This window comes from Amblyomma americanum, chromosome 1 (genome assembly GCF_052857255.1).
Source record: "Amblyomma americanum isolate KBUSLIRL-KWMA chromosome 1, ASM5285725v1, whole genome shotgun sequence".
Taxonomy (NCBI): domain Eukaryota; kingdom Metazoa; phylum Arthropoda; class Arachnida; order Ixodida; family Ixodidae; genus Amblyomma; species Amblyomma americanum.
In genome coordinates, this window is record NC_135497.1 from 110,202,006 (window position 1) to 110,228,439 (window position 26,434).

A 26,434-nucleotide genomic window follows, 5' to 3' on the forward strand; every position below is an offset into this window, starting at 1 on the left:
ATTTAAGTTTCAAAGACACCTTCAAAGCATCAGTTCATATATAAGTATATTTTATAAAAATTCAAAATACAAACCTAAAAATTTTTTGTGTTGCATCAATTTTTCCACAGTTGGTTTCTACTTGTGCCTTGAAGAGCTGAAGGCCTCTCAATGACTCGGAACTGAATAAATGAAAAGCATAGGCGACTCTCATTTTTTCAAAGTTGTTTGGCTCAAGGTGTGTCCTAGTTAGCCGAGGCATTGCCTTCATGGTGACATTATTGGAGTCAAGCTCGAAAGCTTTCCGAAATGGCTCCAGTGATACCTGAAGTAAAAGCACATACTTAGTAGTTATTAAAAAACTTGCATATAATATGCAACTGATAAAAATGCACAAAATGCTCTTCTCTAATGCAGAAGTATGCATACCATTCCATCTGGTGTGTTGAAGCTTGTTTGTAGCAGTTTATTGCGAATATTTTTCGCCAAATGAGGAAAGCCGGAGAAAAAATGGGGGAATCTTGTATCGTCCACTGGGTGCGTCCTTTTCCCGATATTTGCTGTGAATTTTCTTTTATCCCCATTATTTTCCGCATCTTGCGGTTCCAGGGTGCCGCATCACAAGTTGTGTAATCAACAAATAATCCTGCTTTTTCTGCTAGCATGCCAGCTTTGAGAATGATTTTTGACAATAAATGTCCTTTGATATTATTGTTTGTCGCAAATGTGCCCAAGATCTCCTTCCAGTTAGAGGCACAAACATCACCACGAGGCCATAATTGGAAAGAACATGCTTTTCTCCTTTTGGTGTGTAGGGCCCGAGATCGACGAAACCAGCAACTTTACCAGCTGTGTCAGCAGGGAGATGCTCCCAGAGTTTCATCTCGTCAATTACTAAGCCCCCATGGCACTTGAAGGTGTTCATCCCTGATGTCTTTTGTTTTAATGTTTCAAGCATCTTTTCATTAAATCCAAAGCTACCCATGTAGTTTGGCATGCACTTCCGTATTGTCGTCTTTCCTGGAAGTACTAAAATGTTTTGTCTCCGAATGTAATCGTAGAGCTTGGGACTACGCATTTTTAGCAGAATAGACTCGAGCATCCATTCCTTGTTTAAATTCATTCCTCGTGTGTTCTTTCGCTTCGCTGCCTCAAAACATTGCCTTGCAGCTAGTTGCTTTGGAGACAAGTGTTTTAACCCGTCTTGCAGAATTTTCTCGCTTGTGGCTGGAGTTTCATTTTTCATCCTTGAAATGCTTTCACTCAAGGTCACAACTTTGGATTCTAGCCTCTTAATCTTCATATTTGCAGCTCGGAGTCGGCGGGATGTCTTGCAACTAGGCTTAGGAACCTTTTTCTGCAGGCGACATTTTCTTGTTTGCAGAGATTTACGTAGATATTTGCAACCTAAGCAAGGTTGCCCTGGAAAAATACAATGTAATTTTTTAGGTAGGAATCAAAACACTTCACAGACATAAATGCTATGTATTACAAGAGCCCAATCGAACCCTTTCGGATCCTTCTCACAATCAACGTTCGCGCATGCACGCGCGCACCCCCCCCTATACCCGCGCACACACAAACACATGTACACACACGCACACACACACAAACTTCTGAAATGGAATAAAAGAGATGGTGACTGCTGCCATCGAGACTGAGATTTTTTTAAAGCTATTCCAGCTAGTCGCAACGCGGAATTATTCTTTACAATTAGATACCTTGACGCATGCACTATAAAAGACGAATTGCCTTAAAATTTCACTGAACCTGTTAAAGTCATGCCACAAACTAAGTTTAGCGGTACTAATTTGACGGCAAGTCAATTCGTTCATGTTTGAGGGTGGAAAATTTTTAGCGCAATAGAGAACACAGTGCCTTCTGTATACAGGTCGAGACAAACGCTGTGTTGCGCTAAAAACAATTTTTCTCCCTCAAATTAAACTTTAGAACAACAATTGTGTTCAGCTTGTGCTCACCTTCTTTTGGTGCTTTCCCAATGCAGTTCACGCTGAAGTGGATGCCTCCATATTAGTTTCCGTTTGTGCAAAAAGACCTTTCGTCAATTCGAACTATACCGACGACACTTCTGCTGCTCCGCAACAAATCGGAATGCTAGCTGCCCTCCTTAGGACATCTTCAGCTTGTTGAAATGACACAATATTACTCTCTTCTACTAGCTTGCCCAAAAGATGCACCTTGCACGTCACGGTGCTTTCGGCCTCAGTGTTGAAAAACACTGCTCTTGCGACAGTAATTTCATTCGTCGCAGCATTTAGTGCACAGCACACGTAGCACACTCCGGTAAATCCAGGGAACTTATGCAGCGCCCAAGATTTCGAAGGAGGTGTGAGTCCACGCAGGTCGGCGACATTAACAACTTTGTCCGCTGCGGCAACACCTTCGCATTCTTCGTTGCCCACTGGAACGTCCGCACCATGATCTCTCTCTTGATCGCGGTCCGAGCGGCGAAGTTCTTCGGAAAGACGTCTTCGGAAAGACTGTTGCCTCTAGTCATTGGCATATTCTGCTGTGAGTGACTGTGGAGAGATGGACGACTGTCTTGAACAGCATATTAACATAAAATTCTGCGTTAAACTCGGTAAGGCCGCCACACAGACATATGAGCTTCTTCATGATGCTTACAGCAAAGAGATGTTATTGGAGGGATGAGTATTCGAATGACGGTAAGAGGTTCTTCTCAGGCAAAGTGGTGGTAGAAGACGACACAAGGCAGAGGTGCCCTTGGAATGAAGACAACATGGCTTGGATCACGGAATTGTGCAGCAAGACCGCACCGTTACAGTTTGCATGCTTTCAGATACCCTCGACATCAGCAAGACAGCATGCAGTAAAATTTGTGTGAGGACTTGGGGAAATCAAAGCTGAATGTCAGACTTGTGCGGCACTCCGCACAGCACCAGGAGGACACACGTCTCAATGTGCAGATTAGCTCTCCGATGCACACAAGGATGCTGCATTCGTCAACATCTATGGGAATCTGGACAATGGAGCCTTCTTCACTATTAGGTAACGCTCGTGATAGCATGCCCCTGTAGTTAAACCTTGATGCTATGTCCAATTGGTTTATCGATTGGTTTATGACTTTAAATGGTAGTAAATGCAAAAGCATGACAATACCTTTACTACTCTTACTAAGACACCTATACCCTACTGGTACAGAACTCTATAGCTCTCAGCAGTGTCACTTCCTATAAATACCTCGGAGTTTACCTAACAAATAAATTTTCATGGCATGTTCATGCAATATATATCAGTAACAATGCTAATCTTGCTCTCGGTTATCTGCGTAATAACTTATCTCAAGCGCCATAGCATCCCAAACTAATTTTGTATCAAACATTAAGTTTCAAAGTTTATTTCCTGTCTAACAATACAGATGGAGGAATTGTAGAAAAAAGCTGCCCTTGACCAGCTTGGCGAGTCTACGATCATAATGATCGGCAGGGAGGAAGCATAAGAGTTTATACATTATATAAAGAAGCACAGCAAGGAAACGCCATAGAATACACGAAACAGCAATATGTATACATAAGGAAACAGAATTTGACCTAAACTAGAATATGCCTCCGCGATATGGGATCCCGCACTTTGTACACTAAATGAAGACATTGAAGCAATCCAACATCGATCAGTGCGCTTCATTCTATTATGCCCGAACTGCGCGTGTTTCTCTAACAAAGTCACAACTAGGTCTACCGAACTTACACACTAGAAGGAAACCCTCCCATTTGTTCCTGCCTCACTATTTATTTCTCTAACTCCTCACTTAAAAATGTAATTAATTTCTGAACCAACTTATCAACACGTGTCGATCACAAACAAAATTTGCACCCCACATTGCTGTAATAATAATAATTGGTTTGGGGGGAAAGGAAATGGCGCATCACCTGTCTCTTATATCGTTAGACACCTGAACCGCGCCGTAAGGAAAGGGATAAAGGAGGGAGTGAAAGAAGGAAGAAAGAGGTGCCGTAATGGAGGGCTCTGGAAGAATTTCGACCACCTGGGGATCTTTATCGTGCACTGACATCGCACAGATCATTGGAGCGTGTGCGTTTCACCTCCATCGAAACATGGCCGCCGCAGTTGGGTTCGAACCCGGGTGCTCCGGCTCAGTAGGCGAGCGCCTTAACCAAAGGCCGGAGGCATGTCGGCGTTTCCGGCAGCGTTTAGAATTGTTCGTTACATGACCAGATTACCATGCAACACAGATTAATTTTTCTTTCATTTTTTATTTCGTTTTGGTACAGCCTTTAGGTTGGGTACACGTTCAGAAGACCAACAAATCAGATTGTTTCTTACTATATACAACCTGAATGCACTGCACCGTAAACGCATCACGATTTGCCGACTCAGGCGCCCCGCTGCCTGGTGGTCGGCGGCAGTGTCTCGCGGTCGTGAGCCGCCTCTTCACGTGTCCGTGATGATCGGCCGTTGCGACTCGGCCAAGGCCTGTCGACGACTTCACAACGACACGAACCGGCAGCACCTCAATCGCGAGTGGCTGCCTTCACCTTGTCCTTCACTCAGGCTGCTGTTTGGCTCCACTGATGGCGGGTTGAATTCCGGTATGAGGTCAGCGACAGACTGATACGGCGGGGTAAGATTGGCACGCGACGAGAGCACAGGCTCGGTGATGCCATCCTCGATTTCAATCGGACAGCTAGATACAAGGCAAACCATTTTGCGTGGGCTCGTTTGCGGTGACTTGGTAGACAGTGAGTGGCAGATGTTACCTTATGCTGGTCGGGGCTTCAAGATCGCCGTCCTCTTGAAATGTGTCTACGCTCCCTTGGTGCACAGGGGTACCAGCGGTAAATGACCGGAGTTCTGCGACGCAGCGACGATCGCAAGCTGTGACATTCGACATTCGAATGGAATCGCGCATGGTACCCCTATTGCCGCGTGGCGTTCTTCTTCGTCGAGGTCAGCTAAGTTTAGTTTCGTTTCATGATGCTTACCAACTAATCAGCCAAGTGACCGAACAGCAACCAATGAATATGCATGTTGTCATTCTTGTACACATTTAGGGCTGTAATCGGCATCTATTGTTTTCATTTTTGCATAAATTTGAGACATCTCATTTACCCGAATCCCTTCCTATGCCGGATTCCGCCGGGCGGCAAAACAAACAATGGGCTCTCTTGCGAGTGCACGAGAAGTACGCATTGCTCGCAGTGCGCGATGCTCTTGCTGGCCTCACGCGGCCGACGGAATGTAAAGGAGAAAGAAGAGGCTATGGAGAATGGGAAGGCGTTGTAATCCTGCTGGGCGCCTTAACTGCGCAGTGAAACCAGGGATGAAAGGAGGAATAAAGGGGGCGCGGCGAGTGAATTCCAGGTGCCTACCACGCAGCGAGGGATGGAAGCTTCGTGCAGCCGTCGCAGTATTTCAGTGGTTATTGCGTTCGGCTGCTGAGCAAAATTAAGTCACAGGATCAAAGTTGAGTTGAGGTCTTGAATGCTACAGGTAGGATTAGCCTTGCTTACTCTTCCGGCAATTGCGCCGCCGTAGCGTCACTTCTATGTTATTAATGTCCTAAAACCTGTCGGATCTACCCCGCTTTGCGCACAGTCACTTATAATAGCAAATATTCCACTCCCGCAGCCACCATCTATGCACACATTCACTCCACACAGTCCACTCCAGAAGTCACCATCTATGCACATATTAAGTCACAGTAGAACATAGTCGATCCATTGCAGTGCCACTATCCATACACACATCCGTCCACAGTGTAACGTAGTCCACTCCAGAACACACCATCTACGCACAAATTCAATCACAGTAGATCGTAGTCCGTTCCTGGTGTCACCATTTAGAAACAAGATCAGTGTCCTGAAGAAATGTTAAAAGAAGGCGTGCAGCCTGCCTTCTGCATGTCTGGTTTCCACTCGGGTAGACAATGTCCTGAACTGTACTGTGAAGGATTCCTGTCTTCTTGAAGGAAGCGAACATCACATACATTTCCGCGTTGTACTCTGGGCAGTACATAATATTATGTCCCATATCACTGCACACACTACATAAAGAACATAGCGTAGGCGATGCCATGCCCGTCTTATGCATCCAGGCAGGAGTGCGAGCAGAGGCCGTGTGAATTCGATGTAGAAAGTGGCCTGGAATCTTCTCAGTCCCTTGGTCACACATGGCTTGCGGGGCGCACTCCACAGGGTACTGAAATGGTCGAGCGTCGTTTTCCTGTAGAAACTTTTTCCTTCTTGAGGTATTTTTTTATGGATTCCTTGACAGAGCTTTATGGACGAGGCTGTCTGCCACCTCATTGCCTCTGACTGCTATGTGAGAGGGCACCCATTGGAAATATAGAGTAACGCCTCTGTTGTGCAGATTCTGCACCAACCGTAGAGAGCTTATAGAGAAAACATCAGTATAGAATCCGCGCTGAAGGGAAGATTTTGAATCAGGATGACAAGAGGTTCAGCCGGACAAGACCCTAACTTCCGTAAAGCCACCTCAGTAGCAACACTTTCGACCGTTGTGGAGGATACGACAGCAGTAATGCGTACAGACCACTTACGGTCCAAAGAAGGAATATAAAAAGCAGCTGCGCTAGCTTGTTTGACCTTGCCTACAGAACCATCCGCGAAAATTTGAAGATGGCGGGCATACTCTGTTTACAAATGCTCAAGTACGACCGAACGTGTTGCTGCCAAAGGAGAGCTGCGCTTTACGCTCACATGGAAAATTGTGACCTTACAGTCGAGGGTCGGAAAAGACCAGGGCAGATTCAACCGTTTCCTTTGCCTCCGGACATTAAGGCGTAAAGAACTAAGAGCCAAGTATGCCTTCCACTCATATCTCATGCAGAGCCGCTCGAGAAGGGATCGCCAAGCTACCGTCTCTCCTAGGCGGCCAAGATACATTAGTAGTCTCTGAGAAGCGACAACGCTAAGAGGTTTTGATAGGGGCTCATGAAGTGCGGCCTTGTTCGCAGCTGCCCGAGGAACTCCAATGGCTCTTCTTAGGCTCCTTCAGTGGACAACTTCGAGACCTTCAAGCTGTGATGCCGAGGGGGAAATTAAAGGTAATTGATACAATATGCGACTGACCACCAGCGCTTCATGAAGTCTGACCACTGAAGAAGGATGGTTTCCCCGTTTCTCACTTGCAATTCTGCGGATAACATTGAGACGAGGAGATAGAGATGAAACAATCGAGTCGACAGCTTTTCGCCACTGCAGACGGGAGTCAATAATGACGCCCATGAAACGCGTGTGCTTGAATTGGCGGATGCAAGAGTGACAAAGGTCTATCACCAACCGCGCTTGACGTCTCCCTACGCCTGGAAACAGAACAAAGCCGGAATTTTCCACTGATAGAGACAATACCACACCTTGAAGGTAAGCTTGTGCCGAAAGTAGAGCCTGTCGAGCTATCAGGGCTAATCGCTGGTGTTGGTAGGCAGTAATTCATATACAGATATCATCATATATTGACATACGCACTTGCCTGCAATTTTTTCCAACGAATCGGGAAGGCCAGCCATTACGACGTTAAAGAGCGTGGCGGAAAGAGCACTTCCTTGAGGCACACCTCGTGATAAAACCCTTTCGGTGCTTAAAGCGCTCCCTAACCCTACACGAATCGCACGATCATTTATAAACTTGTAAATTATTCTAAACATAAGGCCCTGTATGCCCATGCCTTGCAAATTGTTTAGAATTGAGCTCTGAAGGACGTTGTCATATGTTTTTGCAACGTCAAGAAAAATGGCTATGGTGGAAAGGTCGGAACCTCTCTGGTGTTGAATGTGACTCACCAAGCCTAAGAAGAAGACAGGATCAAATGCGGTACGGGCTTAGATGGCGGCTACTACGGCACCTCTTTCTTCCTTTCGTCTTTCTCTTCCCCTTTATCCCTTCTTTACGGGGCGGTTCGGGTGTCCACCGAAATATGTGAGAGAGTTACTGCGCCATTTCCTTTCCTCAAAAACCAATTTTCATTTCTATAACGCAAAAGGTGGTCTTCCTTTTTTACTCCCTCACCTTTAGCGGCCACCTTTTGCGTAATGTGTTTCACTTGTGGGAGGGAGAGTGCGAACGCAATCGCGATTTCCTCCGCGTGTGTTGTGCTGTAGGCGCTCAAAGTGAGTAGTGGTGTCGTGGACCACTGCTGCAGTGAACCACCCCCCCCCCCCCCACGGTGGGGAATGGCAATGTCCACGTATTACACGTGTTGTCGACCATAATGTCCCTCCAGTGCCTCTGCACGCGCAACGCGACGGCCATTGTGGTCAGAGTGTGACATGTTGCGGGGAATGGGTCGGATCCTGAGGACGAATCTCCAAGGTTCTGGCGCTCGTACCCGTTCCTCAAAGTTGATGGTGTGTTTGATGGGGAGTCGGTCAAGAATGCGGTGTCCGGATGGCATTTGTGATAGGTTGGCGAGATGGGCGTTTCGTAGTTTCTGATAGGTGTTGACCACCCCCCAGGTCCAGCATTTGCCGGTTGAATGTGGTAATGGGAAGGTCAAGAGCCCGTTTGATGACTTCGCGGTGCATGACCTCGAGTTGGTCCTCGTCGCGTTTGCGCATGTGAAGGTAGGGGGTTGTGTAGAGAATTCTACTCGTTACCAAGGCATATGCCAGCCGCAAGGCACCTTTGCTTCGTAACCCTCCACGCTTGTTGGAGACTCGGCGGACCATACTGCCCACCAGATCACCATACATGCCTAGTTTTGCGAGTGTTGTGTCCGGTCTGCGTTGCTGGTGAATAAAGAGACCGTTCTCCTTGGCCTCTCTAATCGGACCCGAAGGAAGTGTGAGGTGAATTGAATTTCGTCCCGAGGATAGGGCCGAATATGGACAAATTCTGATTTGGTGGGAGCACACAGTATGCAGCGTAAGTGTCCATTGCCTCCGCTGCCTCTTGTAGGCAGGTCTACATGTGTCCGAGATGGCCTTCTGTGTCCCAGATAGAGATATCATCCGCATATAGGGCATATCCGATGCCGGGCATGGCTCTTAATTTTGCGGGAAGGTCTTTCATTGCGAGGTTGAAGAGGAGGAAAGATAAAACCGCACCCTGTGGTGTACCCCGGGATCCGATGGTATGGGGTCCATGCTCCTTGTCTTGAATTGGAATGTAGACCTGTCGAACCGTGAGAAATTGCCAGATGTATCGGTATATATTCTGACCACAGTTGGTATCTTGGAGGTGGTTGAGTATTACTTCATGTTTCACATTATCAAAGACTCCTTTCAAATCCATGGACAGGACTACCTTGTCATTGTGAGGGAGTTGTTGGGGCTCTAATATGTCATGATAGAGTTGTAGAAGGATGTGTTGTGCGGATTTCTGTAATCGGAAACCAAACATAGTGTCTGCAAAAATGTGATATGTTTCGAGGTATGTGGACAACCTGTCTCGCACCATAGTCTCCATCAATTTGCCGACACAAGATGTGAGGGAGATAGGGCGCAGGTGCTCCACATCAATTGGCTTGCCTGCCTTAGGAATAACCGTCACATTAGGGCTGTTTTCCGATCCGGGGGAAAGGAATCTCTCCAAGCCAGATATATATGGTTGATGAATTCAAGGAGGGTAAGATAGGCTGCATCCTGAAGGCTCGCCAGAAGTTTGAAGGTAATCCTGTCCCGGCCCGTTGCAGTAACGCGTTTCATTAGGCTAGGGCCTCCTTCAAATCATGGAGCTTGAAGGGGGCGTCCAGCTCCAGATTTGTTTGCCCTATGTATGCGCATTGAGGAAGGCGAGGGTCCACCGTGGTACAGAGATATCTGTCACACAATGTTGGGGCCAGTTGTGTTGTACTACCGGGAAAGTTATACATGGGCGGTTTGAGGGGTAGCGCCGTTTCTGCACGCGTTTCATTGGGGTCAATAAGTGCACGAAGCATACGCCAGGTGTTGCGGCCAGACGTCTGGCGCGCAGCACTGTTGCATCGATCCACCCAGCTAGTGTCGGCTAACTGAGCGGCATAGTCGGCAGCCTTATGGGTGAGTTAAAGAATACGGTGTCTGAGTTTCTTGTTGTGTTTCTGCTTTTTCCATCGTTTGGTGAGACTGCCGCGGGCCTCCCAAATATGGAGAAGATGGTTGTCTACTTCGGGGGTGGAATCAGTGAACTGAATGCATTGTTCGTTTTTGCGGCGAGTTGTCATTATAGAGGCCACCCGTTCTTGATATCCCGAGCGAACAATGTCGACAGAGGGAAGTGTCGAGCGGAATTTAGTCCAATCGAGAATATGTGCATGCGTTGTGCGGCGTTTAAGGGGCCGTGTGTAAATGGTCGTATTAATGATGCAGTATTCACTGCCAAGGGTTTCTTGGGTGTTAAGCCAGTCTGCGTGCCGAATATTGCGGGTAAGGGTCAAATCTGGGCATGCATCCTTGGTTACTGAGTTACCCATGCGAGTGAGGTTGGCCGGATCGGTATGGAGGGTTGCACCAAGAGTCGAAATTAGTTCCGCCAATTTTATGCCTCGGGGTTCCTCCCTAAGGTAGCCCCATTGCCGACATGGAGCGTTGAAATCTCCTACAATAAGTATGGCGTCGCGTCCAGCCACGCGTATTGCTTCTGTAAAGAGCTTAGAAAAGGTTACGTCTTTAAGTTTTGGGGGGCAGTATATATTAAGCCCACGAATCGAGGGGTCTTTGCTCCGCAAAGGTAGGACGGTGGCCATGACATATGAGTATTCGGGGGTCGATGGGAGGGTGACCCCTTGTGCTGCATAGTCTTTGTGAACTAGGATGCAGGTTTGTGTGTCCCTCTGGAAAGTCTGATAATTAGTGAGTTTGGTGTTGGCTCCGGGCTGCTGAAGGGCGACCAGGGCCACGAGGAACTCAAAGGTTTCAAGGTAAAGGCGAAAGTGGGCTCGCTTCTGCCGGTCCTTGAAACCCCTGCAATTCCACTGGGTTACTGTAAGGGATGTGTATGTGTCGATACTCGCGATCTAGGATTGGGGGCCATGATCAGAGGTTGAGGGGGTGAAGGATGCTGCTGTGTTAAGGAGGTTCGATCCACTGCAGCCCGAAGCCGTGCGGATGGCGCATTCCTCGTTATCGGAATCGTCAATACGACGAGAGAGTTTTGTGGGGCGTGTGGGAAACCTACGGGGTCCTGCACGTTTAGAGAGACGTGGGTGTTCGAGAATCCATTTCTGGGTTAAGGCTGATACCGAGCGCGTGATGCGGGCAGTTATGCTATCCTTCTGGGCGGCAAAGACAGCATTTATGAGTTTTCTTTGCTACCAGCATTCAGGTTGTCTATAGTTGGTCTTCATTGTGTGATAAAAGTGCACTCTCGGTTTTAAAACAGAACTTACTTCAATATTGAACCGCGCAATCTTCCTTCTTCAGCCTCAGAGATTCATAACTTCCATGGAGTAACGAAAATTCCTCCAAGGTGGCGCCTCTTGTCCAATGATCAGGGGGTCGAAATTATTTCGGAGACCACTACGGCGCCTCTTCTTCTTGTTTCACTCCCACCTTCCTCTCTTCTCTTACGGCGCGGTTCCGGTCTCCACAGCAAGTTGCCGGCCAGAGTATCAATCTACATGCCTGAACTATCGAACTCGAGGTTCGAAACTGCAGACAAAATTTGCAGTCAAAATTTGAACTTCCGCGTCTTCGCGCGTCTACCTCTCTCGCACGCCAAAACGGCGGCGGTCCTCCGCCGGCCCCACTCATCGGACCGTCCCCTATCACCGCCGGCTTCGTCGCGCGCGGAGTGGCCTCGGCCGCGGTAGCGCGCGACGTCTGCAAGAATTTGGCGCTGTGAACCAATGATAACCCCCGGCTGTTGACGTGATTAGCAAGACGTGACGTCGTCTGCCAGGTTTTCGTGCGAAAGCCGGGCACCGCGCGTCGTCGCGAGGTGCGAAAGCGGGTATTTTTATAAATGTATTATAAATTTCCCGCTCGCTTTTGAGATCTCGTACGCGGCATGGACGCTCGGTGGCCTGTACTCTACATAGCGCAAGCATTTTAAAACCAAGCTCAAACACCCCTTTCTGTGGCCCTTTAAGGAAAAGACATTATGCCTGCCTCACATATTTCGGTGGACACCCGAGCCGCGCCGTAAGGAAAGGAATATTTCAGACGCGCGGCGCCCACAGCATCTACTACTGCTACTACACCGACGGCAATTCGACCGAACAAGCTGCATACGCGGTCGCGTAGTAACTACTGAGGCTTAAAAAATGAGAACAATGAATTTTAATGCAGCGCGCAAGCAAGAAAAAGTTTTTAAGTCGCTCTTCATGTGTCCGAGTCGACAAAATCTCTCCTTCACAGTTACCTTTTCAAACATGGTTACAATCTGAAGATTAAATTTTTTCTGCAACTGTGGTGCTGCTTGCGAGTACTCACACAGGCCGCATCGAGAACATTAAGATGCACATCAACGGGCTGTTCTTGCGAAAAACAGTCCGGCAGTGAAGCATGTGTATCAAGCTTTCTCCATGCGCGCCAGCCACCTGGAAACCTTTTCGTGAGTTGTTTCTACACGCTCCGGCAACTGCGGTCCTCTGGTTCCAGGACGCTCCTCACCACCGCCGATGGCTCTGTGGCTGCTCGGAGGCCGCCCTCTTGCTCTGCGCTGCCTCTTCGCTACGCGCTTGGCGACGCCACTGCTTGACGACGAACTGCTTCGTAAGAGGCGTCTCCTGTAAGCGCTGCTCTCACTGCTTCGGTTGCTGCTTGTCCAACCGCTTCGCAAGCGACGCTGTTTCTCAGCACTATTGCAGCTTCCACGGCCACCGCTACTGTTCTCTAACCAGCGTTGGTTCTCGGAGCCAGAAACGCTGGTGTCGTCCGACGAACCACTCGTCGACATTCGGACTGGCCTTCTTTTCTTTCCGCTGGAGGAAGGAGCGTTGTGGTCATCGTGAAGCAGCGTCGTTGTCCTCGCGACGGACGACTTTTTCGCTGTGGCTTTCGACGGCAATGTACGCTTCAAAGGCCTACCTCTACCCTTCGGAGCCTGCTCCGGCCGATCACGACTAGAAGTCTTCCCCGAGGAGCACAAACGCTTTTTTTTTCCACTGTCGCCGCCTTAAGTTTCTTTCTCAGTGTATTAGTGGCTGTCGCTGAGGCTTTACCTTCGAATACGACTGGCTTGGGAGGTTCTGCCTTCACTCCAGGCCGGCCTCCAGGCGCGTCCGTTGCCGCCTGGATAGGATAGGATAGAAAAACTTTTAATATCCAACAGAAAGAGGGTAGCCAGAGGGCTACCCGCCTAGATGACGGCCGAAAGGTCTTGACTCTCGGCGGCGGCTTCGGCCAGTCGGACGAGTTGTAACTGAGTCGCCGGGTCGGAGCTCAGTAGTAAGGTCTCCCATTGATCTTTTGTGTTAATACCTGGTCCCTCCCGGGAAGCATGAGGACATTCCCATAGTATGTGGCCCAAGGTGGCCCTAAGTTCGCAGTTCGCGCATTTTTCTGAAAATTGCCCTGGGTACATAAGACTCCAGAGGGCCGGGTTTGGAAATGTGTAAGTTTGTAACCGGCGCCAGTTGATGGCTTGGTATCTGGACAAGGATCTATCCGCTGGAGGAAGTCTAGCTCGTTGCAAACGATAGTGTTGTGTAATTTCTCTGTAGGTCACCATGCGATCCCTGTCTGTAAAGACCACCTCGCTCGGGTCCGCCCGGAAAGAAAAGCCTCGGGCGAACTCGTGGGCCGTCTCATTACCAGGCAGGGATGCATGTGCTGGTGTCCAGACTAGCGTAATTTTCCGGTCTGTTACATGACGGCTTAGAATTGTATTCGTTAGAGGGGAGACCCGGCCCCTGCTGAAATTTAGTATGGCAACTTTGGAGTCACTGATGATGTATCTCGCTTTTGTGCCTACACAAGCCAGTGCTATGGCAGCTTCCTCTGCAGTCTCTGGGTTACCCGAGAGTATGGAGGCACTTATTTTGAGGAGTTGTTTATTATTGACGACCGCGACGGTCATCGTGTTCTTACCATATTCAGCGGCATCCACGTAGACCACGTCCTCGTCTTTGTAGGAGCGGAAGCGTTTCTCTAGCGCCTCTGCCCGCTTGGCCCGGCGCACTGAGTGATGAATAGGATGCATATTCCTGGGTAATGGGGGTACAACTATATTGTCTCGAATTTTTCCGAGCATGTCAACTTTGGCTGTTTTTCTGTTATCTCGGCTAAGATTGAGTTTTTCTAGAATGGCCCTGCCGGTTGTGGTCCCGGCTAAGCGTTCGATTTGGAACGTTCTCACTGCTTCCGTAATTTCTTCCAGGGTATTATGCATTCCCAGCTCTAGGAGGCGGTGAGTGGATGTACGGATGGGCAATCCTAGAGCTTGTTTCGTGCATCGCCTGATAATTCCATTTATCTTTTCCTTATCTGAAACTTTAAGATCAAGGAAGGGAGCAGCATACGAGATACGGCTTACTACGAACGCCTGTACCAGCCGTAGGAGATTCTGCTCTTTCATGCCGTGTCTTCTGTTGGCAATCCGCTGTATGAGCCGCATAGTTTGTTGCGCGCAGTTTTCCATCTTAGTTATTGCATCACCGTTATACCCGTTGCTTTGTATAATCATTCCTAAAATTCTGACTTTTTCAACATGAGGAATCTCCGCCCCTTGAGATTGGATATCTTGCTGACGAGCCTGGCGGACCTCCTCCTTGTCACGGGCGGTGCAGGCGACGTATCGGCGACTTCGCTACGTCGACGCTTCGCAGGAAGAGACGCTGCCGGCGTTTTCTTCGGAGGACTCATTTTTCAGTCGCACTCAGTCCGAACGAGGCCAACACGGTCACCGATACGATGCGCTGCAGCCGGCATTAACAAGCTTCTATCGCAGCCACATTGCCGGCTGCTGATTTGGATTTGGATTTGTATACGTGGCTTTTCCTTTGTGTCGGGTGCCGAGTGGTGGCACAGATGTCGTTGTGGTCGCGACTGGCCAAGCAGAGAAGCGCACCTTTGCTTCCTTCTCTCTTCTCTTTTTCGACTAGCCAGCTAACTTTCGTACATGAAAAGATTTACCTGAAAAACTCTGTGCCCCCCTAACCTTGGCCAATCCCTCTAGTGGGCAAGTGCAATTGTGTGAGGGTAACAACAACAACAGCAGCCTCGCTTCAGCGCCGCCGTGTTCGCCTCACGGTACCACTTTACTGTGCCTTTCATTTCCTCAATTATAATAACTGGTTTTTGGGGAAAGGAAATGGCACAGTATTTGTCTCATATATCGTTGGACAGGAACCGCGCCGTAAGGAAAGAGATAAGGAGGGAATGCAAGAAAGGAAGATAGATGTGCCGTAGTGGAGGGCTCCGGAATAATTTCGACCACCTGGGGATCTTTAACGTGCACTGACATCGCACAGCACGCGGGTGCCTTAGCGGTTTTCCTCCATAAAAACGCAGCCGCGCGGTCAATAATAATAATAATTGTTTTTTTGGGGAAAGGAATTGGCGCAATATCTGTCTCATATATCGTTGGACACCTGAACCGCGCCGTAAAAGAGGGAATAAAGGAGGGAGTGAAAGAAGGCAGGAAGAAAGAAGTGCCGTAGTGGAGGGCTCCGGAATAATTTCGACCACCTGGGGATCTTTAACATGCTCTGTCATCGCACAGCACACGGGTGCCTTAGCGTTTTCCTTCCATAAAAACGCAGCAGCCGCGGTCGGGTTCGAACCCGGCAACTCCGGATTAGTAGCCGTGCGCTCTAACCACTGAGCCACCGCGGCGGGTTACGCGGCAAAAAGCAATTTTTTGGGCTGTGGATTCGCTCAGCTAATCCAGGATATACAAAGCGAATGCTGTCGGCAATCATTGTGCTCGTTGGCGTTGACAACGTTCTAGACTCCGATTTTGAGGAAGAGAAGTTCGTGTAACTGGCTTCCTTGGTCAGTGGACACCTCAATCGCGCTTTGAGGTAAGGATGTACGTGGCGGTGGTGAGAAAGATATGTGGGCTGCACGCATTAGCGCTGACAACGTTGTGGCAGACACGCAGCACTGCAGCTATTGTGCCCAATACAGCGCAGGGTTCATTGGGTGAGCAACCTGTCGCGATGAATCGTTAACTTAACTGCCACCTGCCGTGCTACGATGGGCTCGCTGCCTATCCAGTGTGCGGAACGTACTCAACGTTACAGACGCCAAGCCGTGTCTACTTACCCGATACACCACAGCTTTCGCTATGTAACCTGGTTCAGCAGTAGTTAAACCGCAGCTAATTTTACGCGACAGCGTAATCAGCTCGTTCTGTCGAAAAGCCGTCGGCGTCGTATTAGCTCTGGACCTCTGGAAACTCTGCACCTGTATAAAATATGGGAAATGCAAACCAGGAAAGAATTGTCTTATGATAATTCAAGAGGCAGCGCCCTGACGATTGAACACACATGAACACGGATGACCCCGGCATTCTTCGTAGACACCATAACATAATCGGACAAAAAGAACGCCTAAAATTAATATTCCAAGATCCACCCGGGGTAGTCTATACAGACCATCAAAAATTTGCGTGACTTTTAAATTCCTCAAAAATTTCTAATCGTCTGTGAGAAGAAGGCGGCCGCCGTTGTTATAAGCCGAGATGCAAAATCTGCTCACATGTGACTGCCTCAGTTCTGCTTATCAAGTCAAAATTAAAGGCACTTCCTGCGGTGCAACTTCAAACGTAATTTATTTGCTGGAGTGTTTTGTGTCCAATAACGATACAGAGGAAAACCGAAACCCCTTTTCGATTACGCTTCGACAACCACAAAGCTCACTGCGCTCCTCTCCACAACCTACCGCTATTTAAACACATCAGGATTCCCGGTCGCTCATTCGATAAATAAGAGTCATTATTTTACGATTATCTTATATACAAACTTGATGCGATTTCTGCTGACTTAAACGACCGTCCCGGCGCGCTGCAATGTCTGCTACGGTAACAGTTATGCTTCCAACATGTGTGCTTTCGTCTAGGAATTCGCAATTTTTAATGTATCTTTCAGTGACATATACACCATTACCCGCGAGACTGATATCGCATCCAGTGCATGCTCTGTCTTGGTCTTGAGCCTATGAAAAAGTGGCATGTAAAGTGTAAAGTGGCCAACATCATTCGGCATCATTGCTTCGCCAGAAATTTGAGGAACAAGATGCTTGCCTGCCTGAAGGATCCATTGTTGTCTACGTAGACGCAAGCATACAAGACTGCAAAGCAACAACAGCTATCTACTGCCCGTGCAGACCTGCCCTGAATCAAACCTCTTGGTTTCAGTCTACGGAACCCCCTTCGTCCTTTTTTGCTGAGGTCGTTGCAGTTCAAGAAGCACTATGCTCTGTGGCCGACTTAACTATGCTCCCTGCGGCCCGCGTTGTCATCCGCACTGACGCCCTTCAAGTTGTCCGGTTGCTACGACGTGTTAGCCACTGTCCCACGATATGTCAGGACATCCACCGGCTCGCGGCACGAATCCCGCAGCCAGTACGTATTGAGTGGGTCTCACAGGATCTGCTGACCTATCAAAGGCAGGCAGATTTAGCGACCCGCCTTGCGAATCCAAACTCACCACCGCCTCGGCTCCTTCATTTGGACAATTTTGCCCTCCTTTCATCAAGAAAGGAACTCCTCCGGCGCCGCACACGTGCTCTCATCCCTCCGTGTGTGGTAACTCTCCCCCGCGGTCTTACCCGTGCAGAGGAGGTTGCGCTTAGGAGGATCAGTGTCGGGGTTGCCCTCACACCAGACATCACTCGGAAGTGGCCTCAGTACCGAGAATTGTTTCCTCGGCCAGGGTGTCCGGTATGTAAACACGAGGACATTGAGGCCGACATTCGTCACTTACTGTGGGACTGCCCAGCTCTCAAGCCTACAAGGATCCGTCACCTGATGGTAGCAGGTCTTTCACCAAGCAACCCTTCTTCATACATTGCCTGGACGCAGGGACCGTACCATCGTTCTCTGCTGGACTTCATCAAATCAGCTAACCTTTTTCATGCATTTAGATCATTCATCACACCATCACCCATCATTGATGCCCTGTGGCAATAAATTTCGCTTAAAAAAAGACGCCAAATATTCAAGAGCTCGAGTTCACTGCTTACGAGTGGCGTGTCCTGAAGGACACCGCTAACCTTAGGGTTTATTTATTTATTCTATTTACAAATGACTGCTGGCTTTATTGAGAAGACTTAAGGAGTGGTCCTCACTGTCACTTCGTTTTCCAGAATATGAACAAAATCAACGCAGTATACGTTACAAAAAACAACATTACAGAGTGCGAGGACACCTCGCGTGAGAATTTTACGAAATAAGCACTGGAAATAAGCCACCGCGGTGGCTCAGTGGTTAGGACGCTCGGCCACTGGTTCGGAGTTCCCGGGTTCGAACCCGACCACGGCGGCTGCGTTTCCATGGAGGCGAAACGCTAAGGTGCCCGTGTACTGTGCGATGTCAGTGCACGTTAAAGAACCCCAGCTAGGTGGTCGAAATTATTTCGGAGCCTTCCACTACAACACATCTTTCTTCCTTTCTTCTTTCACTCCCTCCTTTATCCCTTCCCTTGCGGCGCAGTTCAGGTGTCCGCCGATATGTGAGGCTACGCCATTTCCTTTCCCCCAAAATAATAATAATTGGTTTTTGGGGAAAGGAAATGGCGCAGTACCTGTCTCATATATCGTTGGACACCTGAACCGCGCCGTAAAGGAGGGAGCGAAAGAAGAAAGGAACAATGAGGTGCCGTAGTGGAGGGCTCCAGAATAATTTCTACCACCTGGGGATCTTTAACGTGCACTGACAACGCACAGCACACGGGCGCCTTAGCGTTTTTCCTCCATAAAAACGCAGCCGCTGCGGTCGGGTTCGCACCCGGGAACTCCGGATCAGTAGCCAAGCGCTCTAACCACTGAGCCTCCGCGGCAAAAACCAATTTTCATTTTTTTCATTGGAAATAAATGATCTGATTACCCAAAATTATTATTTTATTATTTTAAGCAACGTAGTAAACAATGCCGCATTTAAGGTCTCTGCAATTTTTTTTATTGGGAACATTTCATTCGCGTACAGTCCGCAAAAGAAAAGAATTTTAATAAGTTTCATTGCGACGTGGGCACACCTTCGCTTTTAATGAGTGGTAGGATGGTTTGGGGCGACCACCGGCAAGCTCGATGTGTTTGCCGCTGTCAATGCCTAGCCTATTGTGAACAATCAAATACATAAAGTTTAGTCTTTCGTGGTATCTTCTGAGCTCCAAAGTAGTTTTATTTTTAAGAAAAATGATAGAAGACGTCTGCAATGTTCTCTTTACTGTACCGCCTTAGAACTTTGCTGATGAAACACTTGAATGAAGAATCCGTCGTGTTGGGTGAGGAGACCTTCCTCCTCCGCTGGTCAACGTGGTTCATTGTTGTTAGCGATAGAGGTACGTCCACGCCCATCCTTCCGTGTTAGGAGGTTTGGCGAGTGTTGCTAATTGTTTCCTTCCTTGTATTCCACTTAAGCGGATAATGAAGCAGCTTTAAGCCAGCTCGTGTAGAAACCACGGATTGTTCACTTAAATGTCATTTGTATACATGTGATGCCTGTACAATGATGGCTCATTGTGATGTCTTTGGAAACCAGACCACTTGTATAAAGAGTCCTTAGCACTGTAGATAATTTCGGGAAAATAAAATTCTCTTAAAAGGTGTTGTGACTAGTTCCTGCGTGCCACAGTCAAAAGAATATTGTCTGTGGTTGTCCACACGCAACAGCGCACAAGATTGGAGCTAAAAGTATTAGGCAAAGCCAGCCGTGTTGTATGCATATGAGAACGGCCTCGAAAGAACACGTGCTCAAGAGTCCAAGCGGGCTTCTCGCTCGAGTAACCATCAGTACCTCGGGTAGAGCGGGGTGCGCTTGGGGACCTTCTTTCCGGATGCACTGCTTTTCCTTTCGCTGTGCAGTTCTTTGTACGTGGTGGATAATGCGCACGAAAACACGCGCACATGCAACCTCTCAAGCACAGCACGGCAAAGTTCATTTATTAAAGGTATGTATTCGATTCCTGTGCGCTGTCGCACATGGGCTAGAGAATACATATCCTAGATAACGTATTTCTACTGTATAACACTAGGCGCAGAGAAAGAAATTAGTGCTATTCGCCGGGTGGTAACGCTGACGAATCTGGTTTGCAGCGACTGCGCAACTCTGTATTTGCGTACACAGCGTCGCAAGGTAAATGGTTTCGTTCGTTCCGGGCAACGACGTAAACTGACGAAAACCAGTAGCGAACGTGAGGGGTCATCCTTTGCTTTTTCATACCATGTACACCCGAACTGCACGCTGTTCAATAATAATAATAATAATAATAATAATAATAATAATAATAATAATAATAATAATAATAATAATAATAATAATAATAAAAGGTTTTGGGGGAGAGGAGATGGCGCGGTATCTGTCTCATATATCGTTGGACACCTGAACCACATAAGGGAAGGGATAAAGGAAGAGAGAGGTGCCGTAGTGGAGGCCTCCGGAATAATTTCGACCACCTGGGGATCTTTATTGTGCACTGACATCGCACAGCACACGGACGCCTTAGCGGTTTGCCTCCATAATAAAAAAGCCGCCGCGGTCGGGTTCGAACCCGGGAACTCCGGATCAGTAGCCGAGCGCCCTAACCACTGAGCCACCGCGGCGGGTCTTTTAAAATTATTTTTTTTAATTTTCTTTCCAGTTTCTAATTTCCAAGGCCGCGCTGCTCAGCTCGGACCCGGAGGATAAACTCCGAGTCACGGAGCGGGCCGAAGAGGTCGCCGAACGACATCGTCGGTCGGCCTCCTGGCGTCCGGCCTAGAAGAGGAGCCCACCGCGGGGAGGGGAACGTCACCCCAACCGGCGCTTTAATAAAGTTTACCTCCTCCTCCTTTCTAATTTTCCCCTAACACCTGACACCGTCTTTCGGTGCTCTCAGCAAGCAACCAGGCCGAGCGTTTCTCCTGTCGACATGGGTTGCCTCTGCCATTATTCTCATAAAATATGGCAACATTCATTTGCACTACACTGAATTGCGCCATTGAAACCCATTTCGTCCGATTAACAATTCGATGCAACTTACAGAATGCATTATTATTTATTATTGGAGGAACGGTATCCTTGTAACCTTAGCAAACATGTAAACTGAATATGCCAGTTAAACCATTGCATCTTGTAGCGGTGGCTGTGAAAGCATGCTGTAGCATAGCTAATATCTGCCAGCGACATCAGCATTGCAAACGACCAGTTTTGGGCCTGTTTATCGGTCTCATATATCGTTATCAAGCTTATCACGTTATTCAGCTACACTTATCAGAACAAGCATAATTGCTTCCTTATTCTACGCCGCAAAAATATCGCGCCATCCTCACCGCGTCCTCCATGCTGGCCACAGCGTGTGGATCTTTCTTCTTGGGTGGACACGCAGAGAGCGTCGCAAGAGTTTTTGTCCGCTTGTCCACCGACATGGGTCGCTTCATCATCCCGGATCTAGAAGTTAAGTGCCGTGTATTGGCCTTAACGGCCATGTGGGACCTTATCTCAGACGCAGCGTACCGAGGAATAATAATAAATAATAATTGGTTTTGCGGGACAGGAAATGGCGCAGTATCTGTCTCATGTATCGTTGGACACCTGAACAACGCCGTAAGGGAAGGGATAAAGGAGGGAGTGAAAGCAGAAAGGAAGGAAGAGGTGCCGTAGTGGAGGACTCCGGAATAATTTCGACCACCTGGGGATCTTTAACGTGCACTGACATCGCACAGCACACGGGCGCCTTAGCGTTTTTCCTCCATAAAAACGCAGCCGCCGCGGTCGGGTTCGAGGAAGAGCTCTCACCGCATATTTGACGGGAACATCGCGTCGCTTCTTTGAGATCAAATTGGAAAGGCCTTGCGGCTGAAAAGTAGCCAGCTCTCTATACATATGTCGTGAGATCCTTACATTTTCTTGAAGGTGCACTTCCTGATTGTGATTTGAAAGAATTGTCCGCGAGTGAAACTTGCGAATATGCTGCTTTTCGCACCCTGAATGTAGACCAGCGCAGGAAAGTGAGCTAATGCGGGAACAATGAATCTTTGTCTCTCTCCCCGCTGATATATACAATTTTACCTGGCTTCGCGAATGGGAAGCGTTACCTACAGCTGACCGCCTTGCGGAGTGGGCGTGGCGCCCTCCGCCTCATGTCCGCAATGCGGTCGAACTGAAACTCAGAACCATGCCGTTTTTGAATGTCCAGTCGCGCGCAATTTCTGGCGCTTGGTAGCGCGCATGTTGTAGTAGTAAGTGGATTTTTATTAAAATAATAGTAAAAAGGAAGGAAAAGATTTTTGCTAGACCCGGCATCTGCCATCGACACTGAAGCCCCTGAGCTGGGGCAGCGGAAATAAAGGATGGTAGGCAGAATGGAGAAATGTGTGCGTGCGTGCGTGTGTGTGTTTTATGCCGCATTTCTTTGGGGTACTTGCCTGAATAATTAAGAAAAAGTCAGCTATTGGCATCGTCTGCGGCGACGACAAAACGAAACAGGCCGCTCTCAGCGATTCCACTGGTGGCGCCATCTCGTTGGTCGACCGTGGAGATCAGGCAAAGGAGGGGGTGTAGGGTCTGCGAGAGGTTTGAAGACTCTTTAGACGCTGCTTTATCAATGATCACACCTTACTTAGTATGAAAACTCCATCCCGATGATTACGGCCCGGAATGTACACTATGTGGCGAAATAGCCGCCGCGGTGGCTGAGTGGTTATGGCGCTCGGCTGCTGGCCCGAAATACGCGGGTTCGATCCCTACCGCGGCGGTCGAATTTCGATGGGGGCGAAGTTCTGGAGGCCCGTGTGCTGTGCGATGTCAGTGCACGTGAAAGAACCCCAGGTGGTCAAAATTTCCGGAACCCTTCACTACGGCGTCTCTCATAGCCTGTGTCGCTTTGGGACGTTAAACCCCCAAAACCCTAAACCCTAAACTATGTGGCGAAATAGCCACTTAACGATCACGTATTGTAAAACTGTAAAGAGGAGCGGCCACCGGATTCTCTAATACAAGTTCCTACTATTGAGCAATGGGAGGCCGCGTTGCTCAGCTCAGACATGGGCGTTCAAACCCGGGCCATTAAATGGGCTACTCAGGTCGCCATCAGTCATGTACTGACAGCCACCTAGCAAAGATCATCCGCATTTTGCCTTCTGACGAAATAAATAATTTGCAATCCAAATCAAGGATCACAAAATCTTAACCTGGCCAAAACTGCACTAAGCTTGAATGAATCAATGAAGTTTGTTTCCGTCATTATGGGGCCTCACGGTTGGGGCGCAGCATTAGGAAGGGGTGCCTACTAGGCGGCTCTCAGCACCGGAGACCGCGGAGAGTCTTATAGTAAGCTGTCTCCGCCTGACGGATGATGAGTCTTTGCTTATCCGGGTCGTGGTTCCGGATCAGCTCTTCCCAATTGGCAAGGTCTGGGATGCTTTGTGATTTAGCTCCAGGAGAATCCTGACACTCCCAAATTAAGTGATTTTGCGAAGTCATCCTGTGGCAGCTACCGCAGAGCTCAGGCGCTCCAGTGTCTTCATCGAGTACTATAGAGTACGGAAAGCATCTGTTGACTTGAAGCCTCCTCCAGGAAGCTTTGGATAGGAGAATTTAAGAGAACTTCTTGTTGGGCTAGTTGGTAATTGATCATTGTACTTTTAAGGCGGAAAACACACACACACACACACACACACACACACACACACACACACACACACACACACACACACACACACACACACACACACACACACACACACACACACACACACACACACACACACACACACACACACACACACACACACACACACACACGCACGCACGCGCGCGCGTGCCTTTTTTTTTTAAATGAGAACTGGAGGCGCTCTGTCCCGTTCTCTTCTCGTGTGTGTGTGTGTGTGGTTTTGGCGCCTTAAAAGTATAATGGATAGAAGACTCTCACTTGCACTAAGTTTGAAGACATTCATGGCACCGCATCTTCAAACCTCCCGCAAAACAATCGCCCTCTTCTGCCAAATCTCCATGATCTAGGGCCAATAAACGAGATGGCGCCACCAGTGCACTGGCTGAAGAAGCGGCCTTTTTCGTTTCTTCGTCGCCCCAGACGATGCGAATATCCGACTTTTTCTTGTCGACTCATGCAGGTACCCCAAACAAATCTGGCATAAAACAATTCTGCCTACCAAATTCCATTTATGTGCGAAATTTTCAGCTCGAACAATTTACCGCTTTACTTGTGAGAAACATTCTACGCGCTGCATATGCTCCCACTGGAAGCATTTACAGTAACACTTATGCCACCGTACTAGACTCTTACTGCCAGCGCCCTGTACGGTTTTCATCGCTCCGGTGCGCTACGGGAACCACATGCTCCTCAGTATTCAGGAGTTATAGTAGTGTGGCTCTTATAGAAACAAGAACAATAAAATTGTCATTCGACAAGCCTCATGGAGCCAATCCGAGCTGCTGGCTGTCTGTCTGGCGCCAAAGTTTTCGTACTTGCCATGCGTACATGGGCAACTTGTGGTACTTGTTACTTGCGTAAGCCCGGTTGAACGGCGCGTGAACCTCCATATCGGTCGTGGTCTGTCCCTGCAGTGTACTAACGTTTTCAGTCTGGCATCTTCGAAGAGAGCTGAAATGGCGGCAGCCAACCTGGAAAGTGGTGAGTATTTGGTTCGTCTTCCGAAAGGAGCTTGTCTCGGATCCGTCAAAAATGACAAGTCACTGGCGGCAGTTTCGAAGGCTGACGAACCGGCGTATATACGAATGCGTCGAACATTTGGCGTTTGCCTAAAGTGACCATATTCCTCAGAACCCAAAGCGGGACGTGGGTGGGGGGCCCCTGAATGGCACCGCTAGTAGTTTAGACATTCACTTTTTTTTATTCTACCCATATCATGCAGCATTTCATTTCCTCCAGCTTTGGCATAGCTGGCGCAAACATCTAATACTTCTGGTTTTAATGGATCTTCTGCAGCAGTCCATTTTTGCAGATGTGTCCGTGGTATTGTTCACATGTCATGTGCCCATTCACTTTGAGCATCTGCAGCGCTTTAAGTGTCGTCACTTGAAACTGCATCTTCTCTGCAGACCACTGCTTGTTCATCAACAAAAACGCCCTTCCCTCTGGTGCATTTATTCCTGGCAAGCGCATGCAGTACTCAATATATAATTGCCCTCATGTTGACGCAAGGCATATCTTTTGTCTCAAAGTGCTGGAGAACATCCACCCGCCGTTCCCCATGCGGCTTCTTCTGTCTCCCATTCCTCTAGTTTCTCAGTCGTGACATAATGTGAAACGTTACAGGCTTCGTCACATAAAGCATTCTCATCAAGACCGATGTGACAGAACTCTCAAGTCATAAGCGCCTGCCTATGGCTTGTTTCTTCCATTATTTAGGCTGGTTTAATGGAGCTAGGCAGAGCAGGTGCAGCCAGTGTAGCCAGTGCTGCGAAGGCGGGACAAAACGCTGTCCCACAAGCATGCTGGCGGGACAGCGGGACCAGACCCGCAAAACATGGACAGGTCCCGCCTAAATTGCCACGTCTGGTCACTTTAAGTTTGCCAGTGATGAAACTTGTCGCACTACATCTGCCGATCACCAATGTCAGCGAGTAGAACCGGATGCAACTAACGCTTGCGTTGAAGTTAATACATCCATACGCACATTACTGAGTATGCCTTGTGACGATTTCTCGGAGGTCTGCAATGATCATCGTGCTGTGGACAGCCAGGAACATGCAATTGATACTGAACAGTATCGCGATATCGCCTGTGCCCAGTATAAGTGAATGACCCCGAAGTTGCAGAGCTGACCTTTCTGCATTCCTGTTCAGACTTTGGCAGTGGAATCGGGCACCTCGGATGCATCCGTGACTGCTCCTCTGGGGGTGTTGCGCAAGCATTCGTGCTTTTCTTCTTTGCCACGTTCGACAAGAGCGTTGTTAGAAATGCCTAGGAAGTCCCTCGGTAGTGTACACATTGCCGGTGGAAAGTAATGCCATTTCGGCATTGCTGGACGGGTTCGTTAAGCAGTGAGCCACGCCAGGGAGGTGATTGAGAGAATGCGGCTAGCACCGTGTCTATAAACAAACCTAACCAATGATACGCCAATAGTCCAAAGCATGCCATGCTTAAATCAAGTGTTGATGAGGAGATAGTCTGGAATTTTTCCCCCAGTACTGGCATATCATTTGACTCAACATGAATAAGTGTGAGTGCACATGCTGCATATGTGCATAGATGGTATTTGAAAAGTTACAGCACGGAAAATGGGGACTTCAAGGGTAGAAAACACAGGACAAGCGCTGACTCTCAACTAAAGTTTAATGACAGCAAACAGGCAAATATAAGTGAACAAGCAACAACCAAACATTAAAACCACAAGGCACGCTCCCCGTTTTCCGCGCTGTAATTTTTCAAATATGTATCACCAACT

The 26,434-nt window shown here is 48.4% G+C and overlaps 2 protein-coding genes across 2 annotated transcripts in view; both read left to right on the forward strand.

The window, feature by feature from the left end:
* Window positions 1-26,434, forward strand: part of LOC144113446 (uncharacterized) — a 303,663-nt gene that overhangs the window by 107,725 nt on the left and 169,504 nt on the right. The gene's annotated exons all lie outside the window — the stretch shown is intronic.
* LOC144113445 (uncharacterized) overlaps window positions 24,491-26,434 on the forward strand; it is a 78,276-nt gene continuing 76,332 nt past the window's right edge. Inside the window, exon 1 of the mRNA XM_077646527.1 lies at window positions 24,491-24,657. The gene's annotated coding sequence lies outside the window, so the exon portion shown is untranslated. The remainder of the gene's footprint in view (window positions 24,658-26,434) is intronic.